The 24555-nt window shown below is 42.4% G+C and overlaps 1 protein-coding gene across 2 annotated transcripts in view; it reads right to left on the reverse strand.

Annotated features, from left to right (window-relative positions):
- The window catches only part of LOC133267886 (urea transporter 2-like), a 344693-nt gene that overhangs the window by 15824 nt on the left and 304314 nt on the right, over positions 1-24555 (reverse strand). The window contains exon 4 of one of the 2 annotated variants that reach the window (XM_061450580.1): positions 11310-11388. The exons of the other annotated variant lie outside the window; for it this stretch is intronic. The gene's annotated coding sequence lies outside the window, so the exon portion shown is untranslated. The remainder of the gene's footprint in view (positions 1-11309; positions 11389-24555) is intronic. 2 annotated transcript variants of the gene reach the window in all.

The raw sequence follows: 24555 nt of genomic DNA on the forward strand, positions 1-24555 counted from the left end.
ACCCTTAGACACAGACCTGAAAAGTAAATTAAAAAAAAAAAAATCCACCTAAAAGGAAAGAAATGCTCAAATAAACTTGTTTCCTGTCACAGGCATTAAGTGAAGCCACATTCCAGAGCTCTGTCATATCTGTATGAACACAACCACCACACAACAGTTAGTAACCAGGACAGTTTAACTTATGGGGCTAAATATGACTCTTGCATCCTTACTTAAATACTTGGCTTTTACAGTGTGGTCTTGGAGTGTATCTGTGTCTTTCTTTCCCAGTCTGTGTAGTATGTAATTCAATACTTGTTTGCTTTAAGGCAACATTTTTGTACTTCTTCTTTTCTCTCTGTTACATCAGTTTTCCCAGTCCACTAAATGGATGCACATAGTTTATTTAATGGATTGTTCTGGTGTCTTGGGTAGAAGTTGTGCTGATACCACTTGTATGCAGACTGTACATAGATATATACATTTGTGTACGTAACTGTGGAGAAGGAGGGTTTGACTTCCTTACCATGGATCTCCTAAATGATGTTTGTAGAGAGGGATTGATCTTGACTCCTTGTAGCCATTAAAAGGTTTATAGTTTTGGCATGCTCTGTGGTCAACATAGGTCATAGGTTTGATCTCTGGGCAGTTGACCCTGGAATGTCAGATGTCATCCTCAGGATGGGATGGATTTCTTCCAGAGGGATCTGTCTCATCTGTTTAGTGGTACAGAGAGGCTGAGATGGGGCTTATGAGGTTAAACATGGGTATCTCCACTGTGAGTGTCTGTATCTGAGCAGCTTGCCTTGACTTCCAGTGAAAAGCTGGTCAATATATGGATCTAGAGCATGATTCATCCCCTCCTATCCTACACAGATGAATCATGTCCTAAATTCTGTTGTGTTTGCCGTCTATAATGGGAAAGACAGACAGCTCTGATGCACACAGCTGCACCACGTACATACAGGGAGAGCTGTGATAAATCACAGCTAAGTGAGTATCCCAAGGTCACCTGGGAAAGCTGTAGCTGACTGGGGTATCAAACAAGGACACATTAATATTTGAACCAAATGCCTAATACATGAAGAATTTTCAAAATGATATCTGTTTTTTTAATAATAAAAGTAGTCAGACCAGGTAGGTATTTTAAGACACAAAAATCCTGTTTTCCTGCGTATGGTTTCAGTTATAAAACCAGAGGGGAAAACAAATACAGAAAATATGAAATATAAAAACTGTTGCTTCTAAACAGAATGTTTTTCAAAGGTTTCCATGAGGTGCTGGCTGCTCAGCAAAGCAGACTATAAAAGAACTTTACAAGCCACATTTGTTCTAAGAGCTCCACTTATTGAAGTACAATTCAAACTCTTGTTCTGCCAGCCAAGTTCCATAAATTAAACACTTGTCCAATAACACATACCTCTCAGCTTGGATTCTCTGTTTCTTTTTGGCTTTGTGTGTCTGTGTCTCTCTCACTCTCTTTTTAAAAAAAAACATTGCAAATGGAAACAAAAAAAGGTTTGCTTGTTTTAGGAGTGAGTTTAAGAAATAGACCAGTAAAAGCAAAAATAAGGAGAGGAAAAAGAAAATAAGTCAACTTTTTAGTCCAGCTGACTAAAATGCAACTTCTGTTTCATTGTTTTACAGCTTGGTGACACTGATTTTATATAAGCCTAGATCCACATTGTGAAGCTGCATTATGTCAGACATCTAGCTGAAGTAGTGTCCCATTTCCATTACAGTACACCGGGCATTGGATGTTCAAAGGAACCAGCAAGGTGACCTGGGAGCAGAGAAGGTGGGTTGGGTCTGTGCCCTGCCTTCAGAGAGAACCCAATTTCCCTCCCTGCCCCAGAGTGTTGTGGCTTTAGAGATGTCGCCATCAGCAGGACCAGCATTTTCTTACAAGAGAAAGGATGGCAGGGTGTGAGACATTTTCAGATGGCTATCCTGTCTGACCTGGAGCTGGATGGGTATGTGGACATGCCAATGAACATCCCTGCCAGTAGTGTTCTGGGTGCACTTTTCATTTCCCACCTTCTTTCCTGTTTCTCTGTGCCATCACCTGTACCCACCTGCAGTTATGCTGCTCTTTCAGTTCAGTCCAGAGCCTCATATCCAGTCTGTGTCTAAACCTTGCAAGTTCTTTCTGTATGATGTCTTCTGAAACCTGATTTTTTTATTCAGCCATCTGACCTAAGCTCTTGTCATGTCACTTCTCCTTTAGCACAGCATCTGTCTTTTTGGTCTTGACAGTCATTCCTTCCCTGTAGTATCACCATCTTCCTGACTTTCGCTTTGACATGACCCTCTGTCTTTCTCCTTCACATTGATGATGAGTTGCATGCCTTCACTTTCAGAACCAGTCATTGCGTTGTCTCATCAGAAGGGAAAAAATAATTCCTACATTCCCCTGACCCATAATACTGCCTTTGTTTGTCAGAAATATTTCTAAAGATCCTCTCCTGTGGTACAAAGCTTAGGTGTCCTAAAATGGACTTGATGATCATAAAGGTCTTTACCAACCTAGTTGATTCTATAATTCTATGAGCTCCAGTGAAACTAAAGCCTTCTTTAATACAGAGAATAAAGAGGTGGGAAATACAGAGAATAAAGAGGTGGGAATAATACTGGATGATACCCCTACTTTCTTGTTAATTCACAGTGGAAACTGGGGGATTTCATCTACTAAACATCTCATCAATTCAGAGGTGACCTCTTAAATGAGAATAATCCTTTTTACTCACTATAGTGATTCAGGGACTTACTCTTGCAAGGCTTGAGTGTGACAGACATGGGAAGTCAAATGTGAATCTGGTTGGAGCTGCTAGAGAAGTTACTGTTCTTTGTTGGAAGCTACCTTCTGCCTGGCTGAGATACTGTAACGAGTGGGTGTGAAAAAGAGGACAGCCAAGGAAACGCGCCTTAGGACATTTTAGTGAGGAAGAAGCCAGATTTAATTTAGCTTCTGCTAAAGGTGCTTTTAGGCGGCCTATTCATGGCACAGTAAGATTGGAGCAGCTCTTGTGGTCAATCTCAAAGACTGGGGATTGACTAAAAGACAGTAGGGATATCAACTCCCTCTAAAAGATTGTAATTGAAGGTGATGATTACTTCTTAAACTGCCCACCTGATCTGCTAGAGGTCAAAGAGAACTTTGACCCTCTTTTTGCAGTTTTGTAGCTTTTCTGTGTGGCTGCTTAGGTGATGCCATTTAATGTTCTTGCTCTCTGGAGAACCAAGGGGTTAGGTAAGGTTGGAATATCCATAGCTCCACCACTGATCTGTAGGGCCAAAGTGATCTGCAATACTTGTATGCACACAATTGAGTTGAAAGGCAATAAACTTAATGTAGACATAGACTGGGAAACCTTGCCTATACTATGCAGAGTTTTTCAGTTGCTGAGCCTGTAAACTCTTCCAGGATTGGATGCCCTGCACAAGCCATGGGGGGGTTGGTAAAACCTCTTCCTTTTGGTGTGAAATACACTGCTGCTTTTGCTAGCTTAGCTTAACAGAGCTTTGCCTGTAAATGTTTTAACTGCAGTAACAATCACACAGTGCCTGCTATTCCTGGGCTGACCCTGCTGAATATTGGACTGCCTTTAACAGTGCATGGTGAACTATAGACTGTAAAGTGGTAGGTGCTGTTCACAATGAATAAAAATGTCAGAGCTGGGCCACTATTTGGTTAAATCTTGAAACAAAACGTACAGCATTTTAATAGGGTAACAGTAAAGGCATTTCTCCATATAGTTCACATCACTTGCTCTTTAATATAAAATTAATGGGGATTTTCTTTTTTAGATAACAACAATTTATCATGTGTTTCCTTGGTAACTGCAACACCATGAACCTTCCCTGAAAACTCCACTGGGATTTCTGCAACGTTAGTGAGCATAATGAATGGTAAATGTACAGCAAACCCATTGAATTACTTTATTTTAAATTTTGGCAGAGACATAATTTCCCACAGTTCATAAACATTTACGAAAGAGAAGTTTGCATGTAGAAAAACAGTTGTTTTTATCACTTAGATCAAAAAACACGTTCATCTAGACGTATGGATGCATTTTCAGCCAGCTTTTGAGAAACTCAGGTGACAATCTTTAAGAAGCTTCACAGACTAAAACACAAAATCTTTGAAGTCTGCAGCTTCGCACACCTGCAAATACAGGCATCACTTCTGCTCTCTGTTCTTCATGAGTCTGAAGCTTGCACTTCAAAGATTGCAGACGACAGGCCAAATTTCCCAAGTTGCTAACAGCACTGGGACTTACTGTCTAGAATAACATGAAAAAATAGGGCACGTTGAAGCATAAAGGAGTTTGTATTCACAATCCTGCTGTTCATGTGGTGGATGAATGACATTTGTGTACTAGAGAAATGGCCTTATGCCGTTGGAAGTGCAATGGAGGGATTACCCTGATGTTAATGACCTTTCATCAGACCCTAAGATGGAAGAAAAGCAGGGAGAGCTGCAGGCAATAACCTTGCACCTGCTGAGACTCCTGGCAGACCCTGGCACTGCTCCATGTCCTGGGCTTCCTTCTCTTGCATCAGCTCAAGCCCAGGGTATACATGGTGGAGTCTGGTTTTCCTCTCAGGTTTTATTCCTCCGTAGTTAGAATAACAGTGATGTAAGTGAGGGAAGGGTCATATCCATCAAACTCAGTGGATTTTGTGCTTATGTTTTGTGCTTTTGTTTTGTGCTGTTGCACATAAAAGCTGTTTCTGGTGATGTTTGGAAGTGGGACTTACTTGCTGCAGGAGCAAGTGAAGTTTCTGCATGCTACTGAATCAGCGGGCAGGTCTGTGCCACCTTCCACTGGTGACACATCTGTACCTTACCTCTACTTTATATTGCCTATCTATAACCCGAGAACTTTGTGAAAGAATGGAATGCTATTTTGCGGAGGATTTCAAAATGGTGTGCAGAACAGTCCTGCTCAATGACAGAAACCTCTAAGAAGAAAAATTTAAAATGGCTATTAATTATAAAATTATGATCTTTAAAAATAATTAATTTTTATTTAATATTTCGAAAAAATGCAGTATTGTATATCTGCAATAGCAAGTGACAGATAAAGTGTGGTTGCAAAATTGAAAACTAGATCACTAGAGGCTGATTAGCACTGAAGATTTTCAGGAGAAAAATTGCTGTCTCCTAAGATTTCCACATGTCTGTGAAGTTCTTTGTTTTGTGGCTACATTTTTTCTCCCTGGTGCTTTGTTACTAGGCTGTAAGAACTGTAATATCATAGAACTGAAACATCAAATAACTCCAGCCATCACAAGATATCTTTGGCATATTTTGGTGGCCAACATACTTGTGTCCAAGCAGGCTGCTCAAATCATACACAGAATTGTGACAAGAATCTAATAAGGTTGAAAGCACTGGAAACATGATTAAATAATGTTTCTAATTGTAAGTGGGTACTATTTATCAGAAATTCAAAAAGTTTTTAAATTAAATTTGAGGACTAAGTGGGTCAGATGACATGCACAAATTAATTTAATCTTAATTCTAATACAAGTGGGGACACATGATCCAGGAACTCTTACTGCTGTGGTGAAGCTATTAAATGGAGAATATGTGAGGGGGGCAAAAGCAATTTTCACTCTTTTAGCAGAAAAACCAGGAAAATTTTCCCTGGGTTGGTCAGAAGGTCCAGGAGTACCTTCCCTGAAAGAATCTGAAATAAACTCCCATGCTTAACATTGAAAGGTTAAAGAACAAGTGTGCAATTTCTTATTTTCCTGGTATACTGGGCTGGACAGGATTCGTTTATGGGGACCCCCAGAACATGTGCATGCTAGAAGTTGTGTTGGCCAGCTCAGCAGACATCCTGGATCTTTGGCGACCATCACCAAGCTTGCTCCAATATAGGCTGGAGCTCTGGTGGCTCTGTTCATATCGGGCTTCATAGAATCACAGGCTGGTTTGGGTTGGAAGGGGCCCTAAAGCTCACACACTTCCAGCCCCCTGCCACTGGCAGGGTTACCTTCCACTAGACCAGGTTGCTTCAAGCCCTGTCCAGCCTGGTCTTGAACACTGCCAGAGATGGGGCAGACACAGCTTCTTGGAGCACCCTGTGCCAGCACCTCACCACCATCACAGGGAAGAGCTTCTGCCTAAGAGCTGAGCTCAGTCTCCTCTCTGGCAGGTTAAAGCCATTCCCCTTGTCCTGTCCTTACAGGCCCTTGCCCAAAGCCCCTCTCTAGGTTTCTTGTAGCTGCTTTAGGCACTGGAGCTGCTCTAAGGTCTCCCCTTCAAGAGCCTTCTCTTCTCCAGGCTGAACAACCCCAGCTCTCTCAGCCTGGCTGCAGAGCAGAGCTGCTCCAGCCCTTGCAGCATCTCCATGACCTCCTCTGGCCTCACTCCAACACCTCCATGTCCCTCTTGTGTTGTTGCCTGAGTGCTGAAGCATTACTGCAGGGGGGGTCTCCCCAGACCACAGCAGAGACAGAGAATCCCCCCCCCCTTCACTCTTACAAGGGATGGTTCTGGGCTCAAGCACACACTGAAGCCAGGTCAAGGGGAGTTTCTCATCAAAGGACTTGTTTCCTTTCTTATAACTTTCACCTTCACTGTTTTGACTGCTGAATTTCATCCCAGTGTCTTGGTTATTTGTGCCTTCTTGCACTGCCTTGACTTGGATACCTAAGGGTCTGGTATATATAAGGTCTTCAGTAGTTTAAATTTTCTAAATGTCCCATTCTGGGCACCATGATGTACATGTACTCTGTGTGCTTCTTGGGCAATGGGGACATTTCTGGCTCACGCTGAGTCTGCCTTCAGTTGTGTCAAATGTTGTCTGTGGTTCAGCCTTCCCCACAGATGCAGGTGATGTTATGTCTTGGTTCCCAACATGCTCCTGGTTGAGGACTTCAATAAACACCAGAATCTATCTTTTCTGAAGAATGAATGAATTATGGGTTTATAAATAAGGTCAGGTAAGATTTATGAAATTCAACACAGTACATTGATTATTGATTTATTTTTCATGTTAAGGGCGTTTTTTCTAGTTTCTCTTGGTTATGGTGGGAGCTGGGGCCCAATCCATAGCTGACATTCGGAATAGGGATAGTGCCTATGGTACAGGGGATAAATGACTCTATGGTCTGTTCCACCATATATTTTAGCTGAAACATTGATGCTTGTGAGAAAAGCTAAGGAAGAGGAAAAAAGAAAGAGCATTTTGTCAGACCTTCTGTGTTTCATTTGCAAGTGTGAGTGTTGTAAATAGGCCAGCCAAAGGCTGGAGATGTCTTCAGGTTGGGCTTCCAGAGAATAAAGATTGGGAATCCAGCATTAGGTCAGTGTTAGACACAACCAGTGGAAAGGGAAAGAGGGAGTTAGGAGTTAGGGAGCAGAGCAGAGTTAGGGTCTGTGAAACAGGGAAGCAGAATCAAAGCTGTACCTAGTTTCTGAAATTCACAGTTATTCAAGTGGAAAGAGGTGGAAATTGGTATTGGTGTCTCTGTGTGCTGTATCCCCAGTTTCAATTTGTGTGTGTGAATAACACTAGGTTCACTCGGACAGCTGGGTGGGTGAGCCAGATTGAGGGTTACCTTTAGGCTGAGCAGTGTGCATTGCCTGAGTTTTAAGGTTTGTTGCAGGTGCAGAAGTGATTTGGAAGCAAACAGTGGCAGGTTTTGTGAATTTAAAATTGTTTGTTAAAGTTTTGGTTTTTTTTTTTAAATTTAAAAATATTGGAATTTTAGAATTTATTCAGGCCACCTTTGTTCACAATTTGCCTTATTCTAAGTTTTGCTGAGCAGTTTGACCATGTAAGAAGCTAGTGTCCAGGTGGTGTTATGAACATGAAAAGAATCATGGTAGAATAATGGTTAGGGTTGAATTTATTAACCCTGAGAAGGAAAGCTGTGTGTTGCTCTCACTTGATTTGGTTGCCTTGTTCTGAATCTTTGTTCAGTACATACTCCTGGCACAGGTTAACTTAGACTAGGGACAGCCTATGAAACTGGTGCCTACAGAGCTGCAGTTATTTTCAAATTTGCAAGTTTTGTGATGGAGAATATTGATATCACTTTATTCAAGTACCTTAAGCTCAGGTTTCTTCTGGTGCTTTTATGCCTTTCTCGTTTACTGTATTTTTGTTCAAGTTACTTTTACAGGCTTTGAGAGATGCTTTGCAGATCCAAGCTTATAGTTGAACTTTGGCATGTTGGTGAAGGAAAACATAGTTTGCATCAGCTTGTTTTACTCACTGTAAATTTTCACACAGAGGAATAGGCCTTATCTATAACCAAGGCTAGGTTTAGCACTAGGTTCTGTTGTAATGCTTCAGATGAAACATTTTGTTTCAATGAAGGCTTCCAGTTATGTGCAGGAAATAGCTAACTAGAATCAACCTGTTTAAATATCATACTCTTTCTCAGGCTTGTGTGGCCTTGAGTGCCTTCTCCATGACCAGTGCTTGAGTAATATAGCGTTTATGAGACTGAAGGATGTATAAGGAGGCATATGATATAAATTTGCCAGTTGTACTGAGTCCAGTGCAAAGGTTGGGATTAGTTTGGAGGGTTATGAAAAGTTGAATTGGAAAGCCAGTGGTTTGGCTGAAGTTTGCCAGCTGCAAAGAGAAGAGCCAAGGGCTGCTTCCACTTGCTTTGAATACCTTAGTCTGAATGCCTTATCTGGAGCCAAAGTCAGCATTAGATGTGGGGTCAACATGCACCCAGGGGTCCCTGTTACAGACCAAAATATCTTTCCACAAGGCTGCTCTGGGATTTCCTGTGTTTCTAAGAAGAGCAGAGATGCTATGGTGACACAGTCAATGAAAAAAACATGCTATAAATAATGTTGCCCTTGACATTAGATATGTCACCTCTGGAACCTGGTTTACATTTTCCATGCATACAGTATAAGCAAAATCCCATGGCTGATCTCCATGTCCCCTCATGAGTAAATACTGCTTTGTAGGCAGGGTGCTGTGGGTTCCTGTCTCTTCCCTTTTTGACATTAGGGATGATAAAGCAGAAGCTACCTCAGAACCTAGCAGAAAGGTTTTAGGTAGGATTTTTGAGCATCATGGAAAAAAAGACCCATGAAATAATAACATATCACTTAGTTTTATTCTACAAGAGAGGAAAATGTTAGATCTCTCTCTGGATGAAGAAGAATAATTTTTGAGAGAAAGATGCATTTTATTGCTAAAAAAGCAGTTTCAGGTCACTCCACATCTAGCAATAACAGCTGTATTTAGCAGGATGCTTTGTCAGAAGAAAATAAAAAAGATCAAATGCAGGGAGAGAAAATCAAATAGTTACAGTCTGGATGTTTTAAAGCCTACTTTAGCTAAATTCAGTGATAATTTTTCAAAGGAGAAAAATGCTGCAATAAAACATTTATTGTGGTTTTGTGCTTGTTTTCATTCCTTTGTGAAAAATGAAATAGTTTGAGAGTCATCCAGTAGTATTTTTTTTCCTTAGTTTTTCAGTTCAAGCATTAAACAACAACAACAAAAAAATAAATCAGTTATTCACATAGTTCTCATTATAGCTTTTACTAGGGGAAAAAAGTTGTAAGATAGCTTTCTGGCCTGACCCAGTACCATCAATCTGACCATAAGAAGACACCATTCATTTTAAACAGACATTGGCAAGGTGCTTTAGTAAGTATGTGAATAATTAAAAAAAAACAGGAATTTGGAAATTAAAAGAAGGAAAACATAAAATCTGAGTGTATAAAGCCCTAAAAGAGTTGTGTGAGAATGAACTAATGTGTGTGGCTTGTGCTCAGACCCATTTGGTGGAGAATTGCTGAGGCCTGAGGCACAAAGAAAGATGTTTGGGCCCTAGAAGCAAATTTGGAGGCTGTAAAGCAATTTGTTTCCATTTCCTTGTATCAATTTTATCAGTCAAATCAGCTTTGCAGCTCTGAAATAAACACGGTTGGGAGTTTATATGAGTTTAGGATGATGTAATTGTATGTTTTGGACATGGTAGGGGAAGGAGAAGAAACATTTGCAGCCAATTTGCCAACATTTTCCTCAATTGACATATCAACAGGTTGGTTGAGGTAATGGGAGAGATAAGTATTTAAATTTATAAATGCTTAAGAAAGGATCTGGAAAAAGGAATTAGTTTTGAAGTTTGGCCATCATTTATAGCCAGATGTGTGGGATGGAGCAAGGGGACCTTGGGAACTGCTGTTCCTGCCTTGTAAGTACCCTGGCTAATGTTGGAGCTTACTGAGACACACACCCAGGTCATGACTTGAGGCACCTTTGACTTGCTGGAGATGTGCACGAGGAGGAGGACGAGTGAGAATCCTGCAGCCTGCATTGAGCCTGCCAGAACACTCATCCAACCTGGCAGCGGCTGGTCCCTGACTCCTATCCCATGGCACAGGCACTGAGCGGCAGATGGCTGAGCTGCTCCAGTGCTGCTGGCAGCTGGCTGCTGCCTGATGTTGTCCTGGGATGAGACTTGTTCAGAGAACGCTTCTCCTGCGTGGCTTTCCAGCTAAACATGGAAGAGTGCCTTGCTTGTTAACTGAACTGAACATGAGGGAGGCAGAGGGAAGAATGTTAGCAGACCTGCTTGAAGTTCATGCTTTCCTGCAGAAATGTGGGTGCCTGAGGACTCTGGTTCCCACACGGCTGTTTGAAGCTCAGGATCTGTCTCCAAAGCCCCAGGGTTAGTGTGGCTCAAGGATATTAAATCCCTGCTGAAGCCCCAGTGAAGTCAGAGGACACATGGAATGACTGCACTATGGTTCTCTGAGGCTCAGCTGCTGGGACAGGCCACCTACTGAGCTGAATCTTTTGGCTTTTCATCAGTCTTAAAAACTAATTAATATGAATAACAATAATGATTGGTTTGTAGACCGTGCCTTTGGCAATCAGCAAAGCTGCTTGTAGAATTGCAGTCTTTATATGAGTACGGATATCTCAGCACTATCACTGAACTCAAGGGCAATGAAACCTTCAGGGATTTGTTAGTAGAGAGCAACTTTCCCTGCAGCATATGACTTCTTTTATCTCATGTTTATCCCATTGCTTAAGACCTCATCTGACTCTAAAAATAGCCCTGTCCTAGCCTTGGAAAGGTGAAATGCCTTGTTTTCTCTTTACAGGTGGGAACCTGAGAGCAAAACCCCTTAAGGCTGACGTGTATGCCTATAATTATGGGAATACTTGTAACTGCACATTTAACAGTTTTTGTGATTTTCTAATCTGTGTGTGTGCAGTCTGAGGTGTGTTGATGGCAGCCAGAGGCAGGAAGGCTTCACAACAGGGAAAATGAAGCCATACATTTCAGGGTAGACATAATGACCAAATGCTTCAATTTCATCCTACCTACTTCAGTATCTCCAGGACCCAGTCCTTCCTTCTGCAGTTAAGCAGGAATCACACTGCTGGGAACTCGGGACAGGACCTCAGGGAGAGAGGTGAGGCATTAAAGAGATTCTTGACCCTCTGCCTCTGTCCTAGCAACCCCTTCACAGCATTGCAAGAGGTGCCTCCCATCTAGCATTATGCAGACAGCATGATGTCTATTGGGCATCCCAAGGAGGGCTTAGCTCTGATGCATCATCACATCAAGCTTAGGGTTGAGCTTGTGGTACGAGCTCCCTCAGCTAAACCTTCTGCTGCAGGTGGTCCTATCTGTGGTGGGATGGAGAGGGTCAGTCCTTTCCTTTCTGCCAGCTCAGACTGGGACCCAGAGGTCCACTGATACCGGCTATTGGTTCCACAGCATACCTTGACTATAACTAGTGTCCCTCCTGCAATATTTATAGCTTATGTCTGAATCATGACTGCAGTACCTGATGACAGGCCAGCACAAATAAGTGTCCCACAGCAGGTTTAAGTATCCAAGAAGTCTCATGCAAAAACCAGAGTTTCTCAGATTTCAGTATTCCTGTTGGTGAAATGGGTTTCAGGTCTTAGCTAACAAAATACTTGAATCACCACTTGAACTAAATGAAAGCTTACTGTGTGTGCATATAATTGTTTTTCTTGCTATCTGTTACTTGATTGGGTTTGAGTAAGGTTAGCAAAAGAATTAAATTAATTTTCTTTGAAAGTTATGCCTTAAGAGGTATAAAAGTTGCATTACACTTACCAAATGTCTCAAGGGTTTGGTTTATAGACTTGTTTAAATTTTTATTTTAATGATTATTACTTTCTGTGTTATTTCCGCTTTTGCATCTCCATACTAATTATGTTTTTATTATCTCTTTTATAAAATCAATGGCTGCAAACCAGAGAATTTTGGTTTTGAGATAAATAGGTCCAAATATATCTATCCATAAATCAAATGTTGTGAGAGGGACTTTTTGAAGTAACTAAGCGTAAACTGAAGCCAATTAATAGCTGACCTTTCATTTCTGTGGACCATGGCATGCAGCGCATCCATATGACTTAGCAGATTTGAAATTATCCAAGTGATAGCTGAACTGTCTTGAAAAACACATCAGTAAAATTAGTGCTTATGAAAGGCAACAGATCAACAGCCTTGGAAATCAGATCCCCAAGAACTAGATGAAAACCCCACTGAAGTCAATCATTCTTTGTCTTGACTTCAGTGGGTTCTAGATGAGGGCCTTTGTCACTGTATCACATACAGCCTGTTCAGGGGATATCCAGATTTCAGCCAGCGGTTTTCACTGTGGATCTCAACTGATGCATGTTTCCAAACATGCTGTGGGTGGGGAATGCTGTCACAAAGCAAGGGGAATCTGCTTACAGAAACCAGCAAGTTGAAGTTATCAGAAGACAAAAACAAGAGGACAAACCAGAGTCATCTAGCAACTTAAAGGCCATGAAAAAGCCTGTGAAAAAGCCTGTGAAAAAGCAAATACTGCTGTAGCTGGCATCTGTCCATACACAGTCACCCTTGCCAGCTTTGGGGGAATTTTGCTCCAGTCAGACAGCTATGGATACTCATTATTGCTGCTGTCATAATAAGATTTGCTGCCTAGAGTGACAAACAGAGTGAGGAAAATATGTTTATGAACAAGTCTGATTTGGTACCTGTTGTACCTAAGCTAAAGGAGGGAGTTATAATTTTTTGATTACCAGAGAAAGTTCTGTAAATGTTTAGCTGAAGTGGGCTTCAGCTAGTCAGACCAGTAAAAACCCTAAACTTCTGTCTGAGCCACACAGTACCTGGCAGATAACTAATATGAACTTGAGGATTTATGGTGATGCAGCGTCCACTCTATCCTGGATATCTACTACAACCAAAGTGGGTTGGACTGGGACAAAAAAGGAACAGCGTACATGCCCTGTGGAGCTCAGCCCACAATGAACATGGTAATGAGTGAGCTACGTATGAAAGCTGCTGGCTGTTCCTTTATCTCAGTCCCTCCACATTCATATGCTCCTCTTTATGCATGAAGACCTGCAGTTCCTTCCCCGGCTAAATATTAGAATGAGATTTCTACCACTTTGAACCACCGGCAAAAACAAGACGGTTAGATTTTTTCTCCACACAAGAGTTAAGTCTACAACAACTTCACTTTGTTGTTTCACAAATGCCAGTGATGACTGAGGTGATGGGTATGTCCATTTTGTTATTTTATTTGTGTAATCTGCTAAATGTTTCTGGGGGTTTGAGATTTGTCACCAGGAATAAGTGACTTCTCTGGTTGTGATGAAGAGACATTCAAGTCTAAGCTCCACTTGAAAGGATGCCTGTCGGAGAAGGGTAGTGATCCTACCCCTCTGCTCTCTGTCTTGGTCTTGGTTCTAGAGCAGGATCCATTCTGAACATCAAGCAACACCAATCTTCTGTACTTTGTAAGCTGTGCAAATGTTACATGTAAAAGAGTAACTTCTGATCAGAAAGTAAAATCAAAATAAGCCTAGGATATGTTCAGCACATGCCATTTTAACTGGAGTGCTCTCTTTAAGCATAGGAGCAATTTCTTCTGATTTTATGGCAAGAAATATCTGGGCCAGGAGTAGCCTATCTGCAACAGTACAGAGCTCTGGACAGCTTAAATTACTCTTGAAATATGAAAAAGGAGATAAAAGCTTATTCTTATTGTGAATCTTTCAAAGAACCAATTAAAGCAAGTCTATTTGCAGAAATAGGAGTTTAACTTGCATATCTGCAATAAAAGTGTGATTACTGTTAATAAAGTTAACCACTACTTTTTGGCTCTATGTGGCCTCTGTTCTCTGTGAAAACATTTTCTTTGTGTGTAGATACTCTGTTTTTAATAACCTTTAGTTTCTTCATGTCATCTTGGTGTCCTGAAACATATCTCTATGTATTTTTCCTTTGGGCCTGAAACTTATTATACATATATGTATATGTATATATATATGTCCTATATGTATAGGCTTCTGGTATGTTGAGCTCTTTCCTATTCAGCTGACCAGTATTGCCTTGTGTTGTGTTTGTGTCATTGTCTGTATCAATCTTGTCTTTTGTTTTGTGTTTCAATCCAAAACTATTTTGGAGCAGAGCCATCTTTCTGGGTTAAGTATGCATGACTAGTCCAGTGGGATTTAGGATTAAGGATTCTATAAGGAACATGATATGAATAATAAGACTAATGTGAATAACACTAGAGAATATAATCAAGCTTGTTGTAGAACATCTAACACAAATCCTGTATCTAAAAATAGAACACTGCAAGCAAGAGAGAAGTTCAAATTAATTTAAAATTATTTCCCCCTCCACACACCCTTTGTGTCACTGGGATTTGCAAGTGTACAGGGAACTGTATTTCAACAAACTAGCATTTCCTGAATTTTCTAAAATTTTCTAAACATGATTTTAGAAAATAACTGTTGAACTATTCCCATTCCTGCTACTCCGTAGTGACACCGTCCCTCTCCCACCCCACGCATATTAAGCAGGGTGCCTGTAAAGAACTGAATGTAATTTTGAATTGTCTTGCTGGAGTTTTGCCTGAGGAAACAGGGAAGGCTTTAGGATCTAGCTCCTTGTGTGGTGGACAAAACATTCCATTATGTTTAAGCAATGAGGACAGTGTTCCTTTTTAACAGTCCTATTGTTGTTGTAGAAGGAGAATAGAGATTGTGATCCAAAAGCCCCTTAAACAGAATTTGAAATAATGAATAGCTGTGGTTATTGGAAGTGAGAATTTATGGAGCCCTTTGCTGTTGGTGCCAATCTTAATGATACATGCTTCACAAGCTGTTTATTTGCATCATGGAAGATCATGGAGTGGGATGCACTGGAATACGCTGCAGAAATGCAGAAACAAGTGACATTCCTTCTCCAAAGAGTTTGAGTCAAAGTAGGTTAAAGTCAGTTACTAGTGTGGCCATGTGGAGCTAGATAAGGGACCAAAAAGAAGGACAGTCTGTTGTCAGACCCAAGGTTCATATGAAATGAATGAAGTGTTCAACCAAGAAAAGTAGTTTGCTAATTTTATTTTGAAAATGCTAACTGTAGATGTAGGGAAAAAGAAAAAAGAGATCATATTTTCAGAGGTAAATGGGATCCTGGTTCATAAAAAGACTCTGGTTCGAGTCCAAACTATGCAGAAACAGCTATAGAGATGGGACACTGAAGTGTGTAACGCCATACTTTTACCTGGGCTTTCTATCTGTTTTGTTGCATAAGTACAAAGCAATGGTGTTAGATACCTTGTCAAGGTGTATAGATTGTGTTTTCATCTTGATGGCATCTCTGGAAGCAGTCTGTTAACCCATGCTCTGGTCTGAGACAGCCCATATGGTTGGGGTATTTGGGGGTGCTTGCACTGCATGCAGGATGTGACATCTTGGTTAGAGGTTGTAATGAGTGCTCTAAGGAGCCTGATGCTACCTCTAGTTCATGTTCCCTTGTACCTCAGGCGGCTTTGGAAGGACAGGGACCTAAATACAAGCATGTTGGTCACTGTCACCAAAGGTAGCCCTGCAAAGAACGTGTGCACTGCACAACAAAAGGGTTGTGCACCCTGCGTTGATGGCTGTAACCAGTAAACCAGGGTAAGAGAGGGGAGATTAGGACAAAACCAAGGGCATCCCACATTTTTTTTTTCCCTCAGCTTGCTCATTGTATATCCAGTAAAATATTCCCAGACTATTTTTGTTTGTTCCTTTTGATCATCCTTCCTTGACAAAATGCAGACAGCAGTCAGCACAAGCTTCCTGTACATGCCATTTTATGTAACAAATTAGTAAAGCTTAATAAGCCCCCCATTATTTTGTTGCACTATGGAGAATACAGGTGCTTTTCTGCATAACATTTTCACATGACACAGCAGGAGTTGCACTTTAAGCCTAAATGGCATGCACTTAGTTATCTAATTTTTGCACATTAATCCTCTCAAGATGCCTGTTAACATAATTAATTAATGTTCCTTTAGCATCTGTAGATGTATGATTCAGTGTTTTAAAGGAAATTGGAAGACCACAGAGTATTGTATTATGAATCATAATATCAATAACATTTAAAGACCTGTAAAGTAGCTTAGCTGACTCCTGGACCCTGGTAGCAGATGTTACAGTAACACAGCACCCTGTACTCTGTAATCTACAAAAAAAGTCTTAAATCTGCTATCTCCATTTTTGCTTATGTTATTAGACTGTAGTCTACAGCTGTAGTAGCACTTCAGCAATTGCCTTAATTTTAATCTGTTGAAGAAATAATGAGATTCTTATCCAAAATAAATGTCTAAAAAGACATAGAGGTCTGAATGAGAGACTCTAGATTTCCTTTTAGTCAATGGAGATACACAAGCAGCTCCAGAAGGTAGTTCATTTGATCACAACCTAAGATAATTCACATCTAAGCCTTATGCAAACAACGATGCTACAACAATCTCAAGTTCAAAACTCTATTTATACAAAAAAGTGAGTACTTTAGGGACTTGTGGCATTCCTTTGCCCTTCTTGTTTTGAATGGGAAATAGCAGACAGCTTATTGTCTCTGTTTTGGAGTATCTGAGGCCAGCAAATGTGTCAAACAGGCACTGTGGTCCTGAAATTTAAGCCTTTATTTCCAGACGAAAGGGATATAGGATTTTTAAGTAAATAGACATATTTCTGGATATTTTTCTTGCAAAGCAACTTCCAGTTCTGAATTGCTTTGATGCTTGCAATAGTACCTTTCACCAAAAGGTGCAAACTTAACTTAATAAGCATTAAGCCTTCAGTGACAGAAAATGTACAGAACAGAAATGGGAAGATTGTACCAAAAAGGATGAAGAGATATTTAAATATCACCCCCGTGCATTTCTACACAAAATCTTAAACTTTATCTGTGGATTTGATGGAACAGAACTTGGTGGAGACAATAAAGGAGAAAAAAAGAAGCACATTATCATAATTTTTTGCTCAAAAAGTTTGCAGTTAAGACTCCCACAGACAGTCTTATCACAGATATACAACTTAAATCTTCCTGTTATCAATATTAACTTAAACCTCATGTGTTATTTATTGCTGGTAATGTTTTAAACAGAAGGCCTAATTAGCTGTTGGGGTAAAAGACCAGGAAAAGGAATGGATTCCTCTTCTCTTAAAGTCTTTATCTCAAAACTGGAAGTCAATATTACTACTATACTCAGTGCAGCAGCTACAGGATGAAATTTACAGTCTGTATTACATGGGCTGAATGATGAAATGTCCCTTCTGGCTGCAGCATTTATGAATTTCAGTGTTTCTAAAGTACCTGCAGATCCTTGAATAAAAGACACAATTGGAAGTACAATATATTTTATGGGAGAGCTCTGTCTGCCTTACGTGGAAGTAAAGAAAAGCTCAAGCAGTTGTATAGTGTGCTCAGGTATCCGCCTTTTATTAAACTTTTTACCAATTTTAACCAAGTGGGTGCCTAGACATAAATAAGGAAGGGCACACTGCCTTTACTAAAATACATACTTTTCTCACTCTGGCAGGTATGCGAGGGACTGCAATTGCCTGTGTCTTGAGGAAAATTTTAACATCAAGATTGTTCTCCTCAGGGGACTGCTCTCATTTTTTCGTTTGAAAAAGGAGAAAAGAAACCCAAGCCTAAACATATGATGTTTTTATTATGTGAAACCTAATAGGAAATGAAGTAAGAATGTCAGACTGCTTTCAGTTGGGTAGTTTCCTAGCAAGGGATTTTGTCTTATGTTGGAAGAGGGGCAGCTGTGTTGGAGGCTGTTTCCCTTCACCTAAACATCAAGACCTCTCTAATTGTATAGAGGCTGTTGGGTGAGCTAGGTGCTGAAAAAGGCACAATAGGCTTGGTGAGAGCTTCAATTCAGGCTCTGCTGGCTTGGAGAGGAAGATTCAGCTGCAGAAGCAGAAGGAAAAGAGCCCTTTGAATGACTGCAGCAGCTCCTGGTTGCATCTATTGGTGTGCACATAGGGGTGCTTGTGTGTGTGTTTGTGTGTGTGTGTGTGTGTGTGTGTGCGTGCGCACTCCCTGCATAGGCAAGCTAGCCAAATTCTATCTTCATGGACAGTTCAGTGGAAAGTTAGCTTGAAAATGCAGTATATCGTATTTCATTAATTTAATAGGGTTTTCATGATTTTACAAAGTGCTTCAACCAGACACTCATGGCTGCAGGCTGCACAGCAGGAGACCTAAAACACTGCATCTGTGTTTTTCAACTCTTGCCAGAATCCACTGAATTTGATCCGGAATGACTATGCATCTTTGGAATGTACACTCACTTTTCTCTTGCCTTATCCAAATAAAAAAGGGAGGGGGAGGGAAAAAAAAAGAGTCCTATGAGAATTCCATATGGAAACACTAAACTAGCATTATAAAGGATTTCCTATAAACAAAATTATGGTCACAAATTTTGGACTTGGACCACATTTGAAACAAAGGGCCCTTTGTCTCGCTCTTTTTATATGTTATTTTATCTGTGTTAACACGCACATTTTTATTTTTTTATAGATTCTTATAAACAGATGTACACATACACACTCACATAGAAATGAATGTAAATATTAGTTTGAGGTCCGTTTGCAATCTCTCTCTCTTTTTTTTTTTTAACTGCAGAACTCCTAACAAGAGCAAACTTTAATCGTTCTCTGCACTAAATCCCTTGAAAATAAATATCCAGGGCAACTTCAAAAGCCCTTAATTAGAAGCACATGTGTGGTGTTACAAATTTCTGGCTGAGGCGGCTGAGTTGTAATTCAATGTTATGATCTGCCATAAATATTATCCATAATGAGCAGACTTTGTGTTACACTTCTGTATGTCAGATTACTGCAATATTTTTTGTCTGCTTTTGTTCAATCACTGAACCTTAAGTGAATTTTAAAATTAGAAAGAGAGAAAGGAAGAAAGAAAGACCAGTTTTCCCACCAGCGAGCTGAACATTTTATCCTAGCTGTAAAGAGTGTTATTGATATTATATTTGCTCTAGTTTAAAATTGTGATAAAGAGATAATAACATGGAGATGATAGGGAAAGTGGGATATTATGGATTGGAGGTTAGTGTGATAACTGCTGGTTTTGAAAATCTTTATGATACCAGCTTCCTGGAATATGGACTGTGTTTCCTCCCCCAAAACCCTTTCACAGCTCATTTCTACATGAAAATTTCTGCCCCTGTGTTCTACCTGATCAAAGGGGCCGTTTTCTGACATACTGCAGAGACTTGAAGGTAGAGTATAACATTTTCTGTGATAATTTTAGGCACAGTTTGTGAATTGGTTTTGTAGCCTTGGCATAGACTGTGTATGAATATATGTGTGTGTGTGTGTGTGTAAGGAGGGGGTAACGAACCAGCTGGTAAATTTACAGTGCAAATATACAGCTGTAGGGATTATGCACTGGTTTCCTAAATGTGTGGGAAGCAGTATAGAAAAAGTGTGGGGCCATGGAACAAGTCCACAGCCTCATGACTTGTGTAAAGAGGCAATGTGGTTTTGGACTTCAACCAACCATGCAGGCTGCATGTTTTTTTCCTTGCAGAGTACCCTGGGACCCTCTCTCACTCTCTCCATACCTATGTAAAATGACAAGCCTTATCTAGTGTTTTTGATGAAGTGTCTGAGTATTTCCTTGTCAGGCTTTTAATGCAGATGCACCCAGATCTTTTAGCCTGAATTGGGCTATCTGTCCTAGGCAAAAGATGTGTCCTCAGCTTGTGCTCCCTCCAGCAGTCTGAGCATTTCCTACATCTTCTCCCACTCAAACAAACCTTTCAGTTGGAACTACTTTTATGATAAATACAAAAAAATGACTGTAAGTATGGGCAAAAGTCTCCATCAAAGAGCCCAGGGTGTTGATGTCTGTCCTTTATTGATTGCAGTAGCTCATCATAAAATATGGCTCCTGCAGCTACATGCCGATGGAGGGATTCAAAGCACGGAAGCAGTGAGCAAAGACATAACAGTTTCAAGCTGCAGGCACTACAGCCAATAAATGACTGGAAACGGCATGCTCTGTGGGCATGAGAGTAAGTGGTCAGATGTCAGTGTGGCATTTGTTCCTGTCTATTTAGCTTTTGCCAGACTCTGGCTGCTGCCTCTGCTGCTGGGTATTTGGGACAATACCTCCTCGTAAGAAGCAAAACCCTTACAGGAATACTAGTCAATTCTTGCAGCAGCAGGCGGAGCTGCAGATCCAGCTCTCCAAGGTTCCTGTATCAAGACATTTTTTTCCAGGTCTGACCTTCATTGCTGAGATGTCTACATGTAATTTTTACTTACGCTGTTGCAAATCCTTGAGCTGGATCACATTCTATCAGATCTCATAACTTGTAGAATCATAGAATCATAGAATCCCAGACAAGTTTGGGTTGGAAGGGACCTTAAAGCTCATCCAGTTCTAGTCCCTGCCATGGGCAGGGACACCTTCCACTAGACCAGGTTGCTCTAAACCTCATCCAACCTGGTCTTGAGCACTGCCAGGGATGGGGCAGACACAGCTTCTCAGGGCACCATGTGCCAGCACCTCACCACCATCACAGGGAAGAGCTTCTGCCTAAGAGCTGAGCTCAGTCTCCTCTCTGGCAGGTTAAAGCCATTCCCCTTTTCCTGTCCCTACAGGCCCTTGTCCAAAACCCTTCTTCACGTTTCTTGTAGCTGCTTTAGGCACTGGAGCTGCTCTAAGGTCTCCCCTTCAGGAGCCTTCTCTTCTCCCTGCTGACCCAGGCCAGCTCTGTCAGCCTGTCTCCAGAGCAGAGCTGCTCCAGCCCTCACATCATCTCTGTGGCCTCCTCTGGCCTCACTCCAACACCTCCATGTCCCTCTTGTGTTGTTGCCCCAGAGCTGGAGCATTACTGCAGGGGGGTCTCCACTGCAGAGATGGAGATCCCCTCCCTCGACCTGTTGCTTACGCTATGGGGATGCAGCCCAGCATACACTATACATATCAGATATAGCAAACTGCAAGACAAGTTCATTCTCTGTGCTAAATCCCATCAGCCCAGTTGAATTACATGTTGATTAACCTGGCCACCTCCTTCCTGTCTTGAGGTCCTGCAGAACAGAAACAAGGCTGTGCACCTTCTAGGTGACAGGTTGTCCTGGTTTCAGCAGTAGCAGTCATTTTTCTCCTCCTTGGTAGCTAGTGTAGTGCAGTGTTTTGACTTTCAGCTCGGGAACAGAGCTGATAGCGATGTTTTGGTTTGGCCAAGGACTTTGTGAGCCTCATGCTCTGCCAGGGGGGAGGGGAAGCCGGGAGGAAGCAGAGACAGGACACCTGACCCAAACTGACCAAAGAGGTATTCCATACCACAGCACGTCATGCCCAGGATGTAACTGGGAGTTAGCCGGAAGGGCTGGGAGACTGCAGGGTTGGAGGAGGTATCGGTTGGAGCTTGGTCGGGCTTGGGGGGCGAGTTATCGGTCAGCTGGTGCTGAGGTGTTGTATTCTCTTCCCTTGTTATTTCCTTTATCATTATTATTACTGGTGGTAGCAGTAGTGATTTGTGTTATACCTTAGTTACTAAACTGTTCTTATCTCAACCAGAGGGAGTTGCATTCTTTTCAGTTCTCCTCTCTGACCCTCCGGGAGCAGGGGGAGGGCAAGAAAGGGGGGGAAGTGAGCAAACGAATTACCTGACTGGGTTTAAACCACAACAGTTCTTTTTTGGCGCCCAACGTGGGCACGAAGGGTTGAGATAACAACAGATTTGACCGGATTAATAGTCACTCATCACAATGCTGATTTATTGGCTCTCAGAGTTGTTCTTGTTGATCTCACAGCTTCAGACCGTTGTAACTTACTTAGAGCCGGTATTTGCTGTGTTAGTGTTTATCAAGTGTGGGGCTTGGGCTAAGGTTCTTGTCTCACTGTGCTTTATGGCAATGGCTTGTAATACGGGCGGGCCCCAGCAGCAGGGCGGGACGGACGTGGCCGTGGACTTGTACCTGGCCGTCCGGCTGCTCCTCACCGTCCTGGCCCTCACCCTACTCTCCATCTTCGTGAGGCTGCGGGGAACTGAGGGGGAGCGGTCCCGGGAGCCGGCGGCTGCTGAAGCGGCACGGGAGAGCGGCCCCGGGGACCAAGCGGCGGCGGGAGCGGGGCCAGAGGCCGCGAAGGGACGGCTGCCGGTGGAGGAGGCCGGGGCGGTCGAGGAGCAGAAGGAGGCGGCTGCCGAGCAGCGGGATAAGGCGGCGGAGGAGCCGAGCCCCACGGAGGAGCCGAGCCCCGCGGAGGAGCCGAGCCCCGCGACGGCCGAGAGCATTCCCCGGCAGCCGCCCGCCGAGCCCCAGGAGGATGCAGGAGACCACGCAGCATTTCCCAGCAAGGCAGAGGAGGAAGAGCTGGACTCAGGAAAAGAGAAGCCGGTGGTGGGAGAGCCGGCAAGCACAGCAGCTACACCAGCCCCAGTGACAAGTACAGCAGCATCGTTTGAGAGTTCTGAAGGTTTTGAATGGCCTTTGGGTACCCTTGGGACCTGCCTGCTGATTGTGATGGGGATCAGCATGTTGGCACACACACAGGCTGTGTTCTACCCACAACCATTTTGTCTGATCTCAAAAATTAAGCAGAGTCAGGTTTGGGTCTTGCCTGGGGTTAGATGACGATGCAGGGGGACCAAGAGGTTTTCCCCAAGGCTGGACAGTCATGAGAGGCAGGGTGTGTGGGACAGTATGGGCAAGTATCTAGTCCGCTGGGCCCCTCTAGTGCTTTGGAAGCGTCGGAGGTGGAAGGCAGCTGCATGGAGTCCCCAGCAGCAAGCTGCAGAAACTGCTGAAGGGGACAGTGAATTATTTTAAGCCTGGTGGGCCCATGGCACTTCAGGCCATCAGAGCAGAGATGCAGCACAAAGATGGACTCATGATCGAGGGGTGGACTTAGCAATGGACACTATTGCCCAGGTTATTCACGAGTGTGAACACTGCACACAGTCTCTCCTGCTCTGGAAGACTGTTAGAAGAGATGGAGCCTGACATCTTGGACCAGATGGACTCAGCAGCTTTATAGGGACTGGTCCATGCACTAAGATAAGAGTGCACTGAGATAAGAGTGATGGTATATTGAAAATGTGGGATCTGAGCACTACGTGAATGGTATGGAATAAGGGGTGGATAATGTCCTGGTTTCAGCAGTAGCAGTCATTTTTCTCCTCCTTGGTAGCTGGTGTAGTGCAGTGTTTTGACTTTCAGCTCGGGAACAGGGCTGATAGCGATGTTTTGGTTTGGCCAAGGACTTTGTGAGCCTCATGCTCTGCCAGGGAGGAGGGGAAGCCAGGAGGAAGCAGAGACAGGACACCTGACCCAAACTGACCAAAGAGGTATTCCATACCACAGCACGTCATGCCCAGGATGTAACTGGGAGTTAGCCGGAAGGGCTGGGGGGACTGCAGGGTTGGAGGAGGTATCGGTTGGAGCTTGGTCGGGCTTGGGGGGCGAGTTATCGGTCAGCTGGTACTGAGGTGTTGTATTCTCTTCCCTTGTTATTTCCTTTATCATTATTATTACTGGTGGTAGCAGTAGTGGTTTGTGTTATACCTTAGTTACTAAACTGTTCTTATCTCAACCAGAGGGAGTTGCATTCTTTTTGATTCTCCTCTCTGTCCTTCCGGGAGCAGGGGGAGGGCAAGAAAGGGGGGGAAGTGAGCGAACGAATTACCTGACTGGGTTTAAACCATGACACAGGTTATCCCCAGAAAGTTTGCCAGGTTACTTTAAAAGCGTTAGCTACACAGGAGAGAAGATAAAAGCTATAATGTTTCCTGTCATTCCCATCCCAGCATCCCCATCATGGATATGTTGCTCCATCTTTGTCTGTGTTGGGTGACTCCAACGAAACCTTTCATAAGAGTTATATAAATAAAATACCTCTAGTCTCCCCCTTCCATTCCTTCTCTAGTTTCTGGAACCAGAAATGCTGAGATATGGGGAGACTGCTGTCAAGATGTTTTGTAGACCCAGTTAGGCTGGAAAAGATCTTTAATATCATCAAGCCCAACTGTTAGGGCAGGACTGCCAGAAATGCCCATTTTTCTGTGGCTACCAGTATCCATTTGCAGGCTGGAAGGGTTCAGGTAATACCTGGAGATCTGCAGAAGTGTGAGTACATCTCTGAATGCAATCATCACCCACAGTAATGCTCATGGAGGCATATCCAGTAGTTTGGGCCTCTAATCAAATTAACTTTAAGCCAAATATACTGATGGAGAAAAGCAATATATTTGGTTTAAGTCCTTTC

Source organism: Pezoporus flaviventris, unplaced genomic scaffold (assembly GCF_033815535.1).
Source record: "Pezoporus flaviventris isolate CSIRO_AGI_PZ_B2104156 unplaced genomic scaffold, CSIRO_AGI_Pfla_v1 ptg000010l, whole genome shotgun sequence".
Taxonomy (NCBI): Eukaryota; Metazoa; Chordata; class Aves; order Psittaciformes; family Psittacidae; genus Pezoporus; species Pezoporus flaviventris.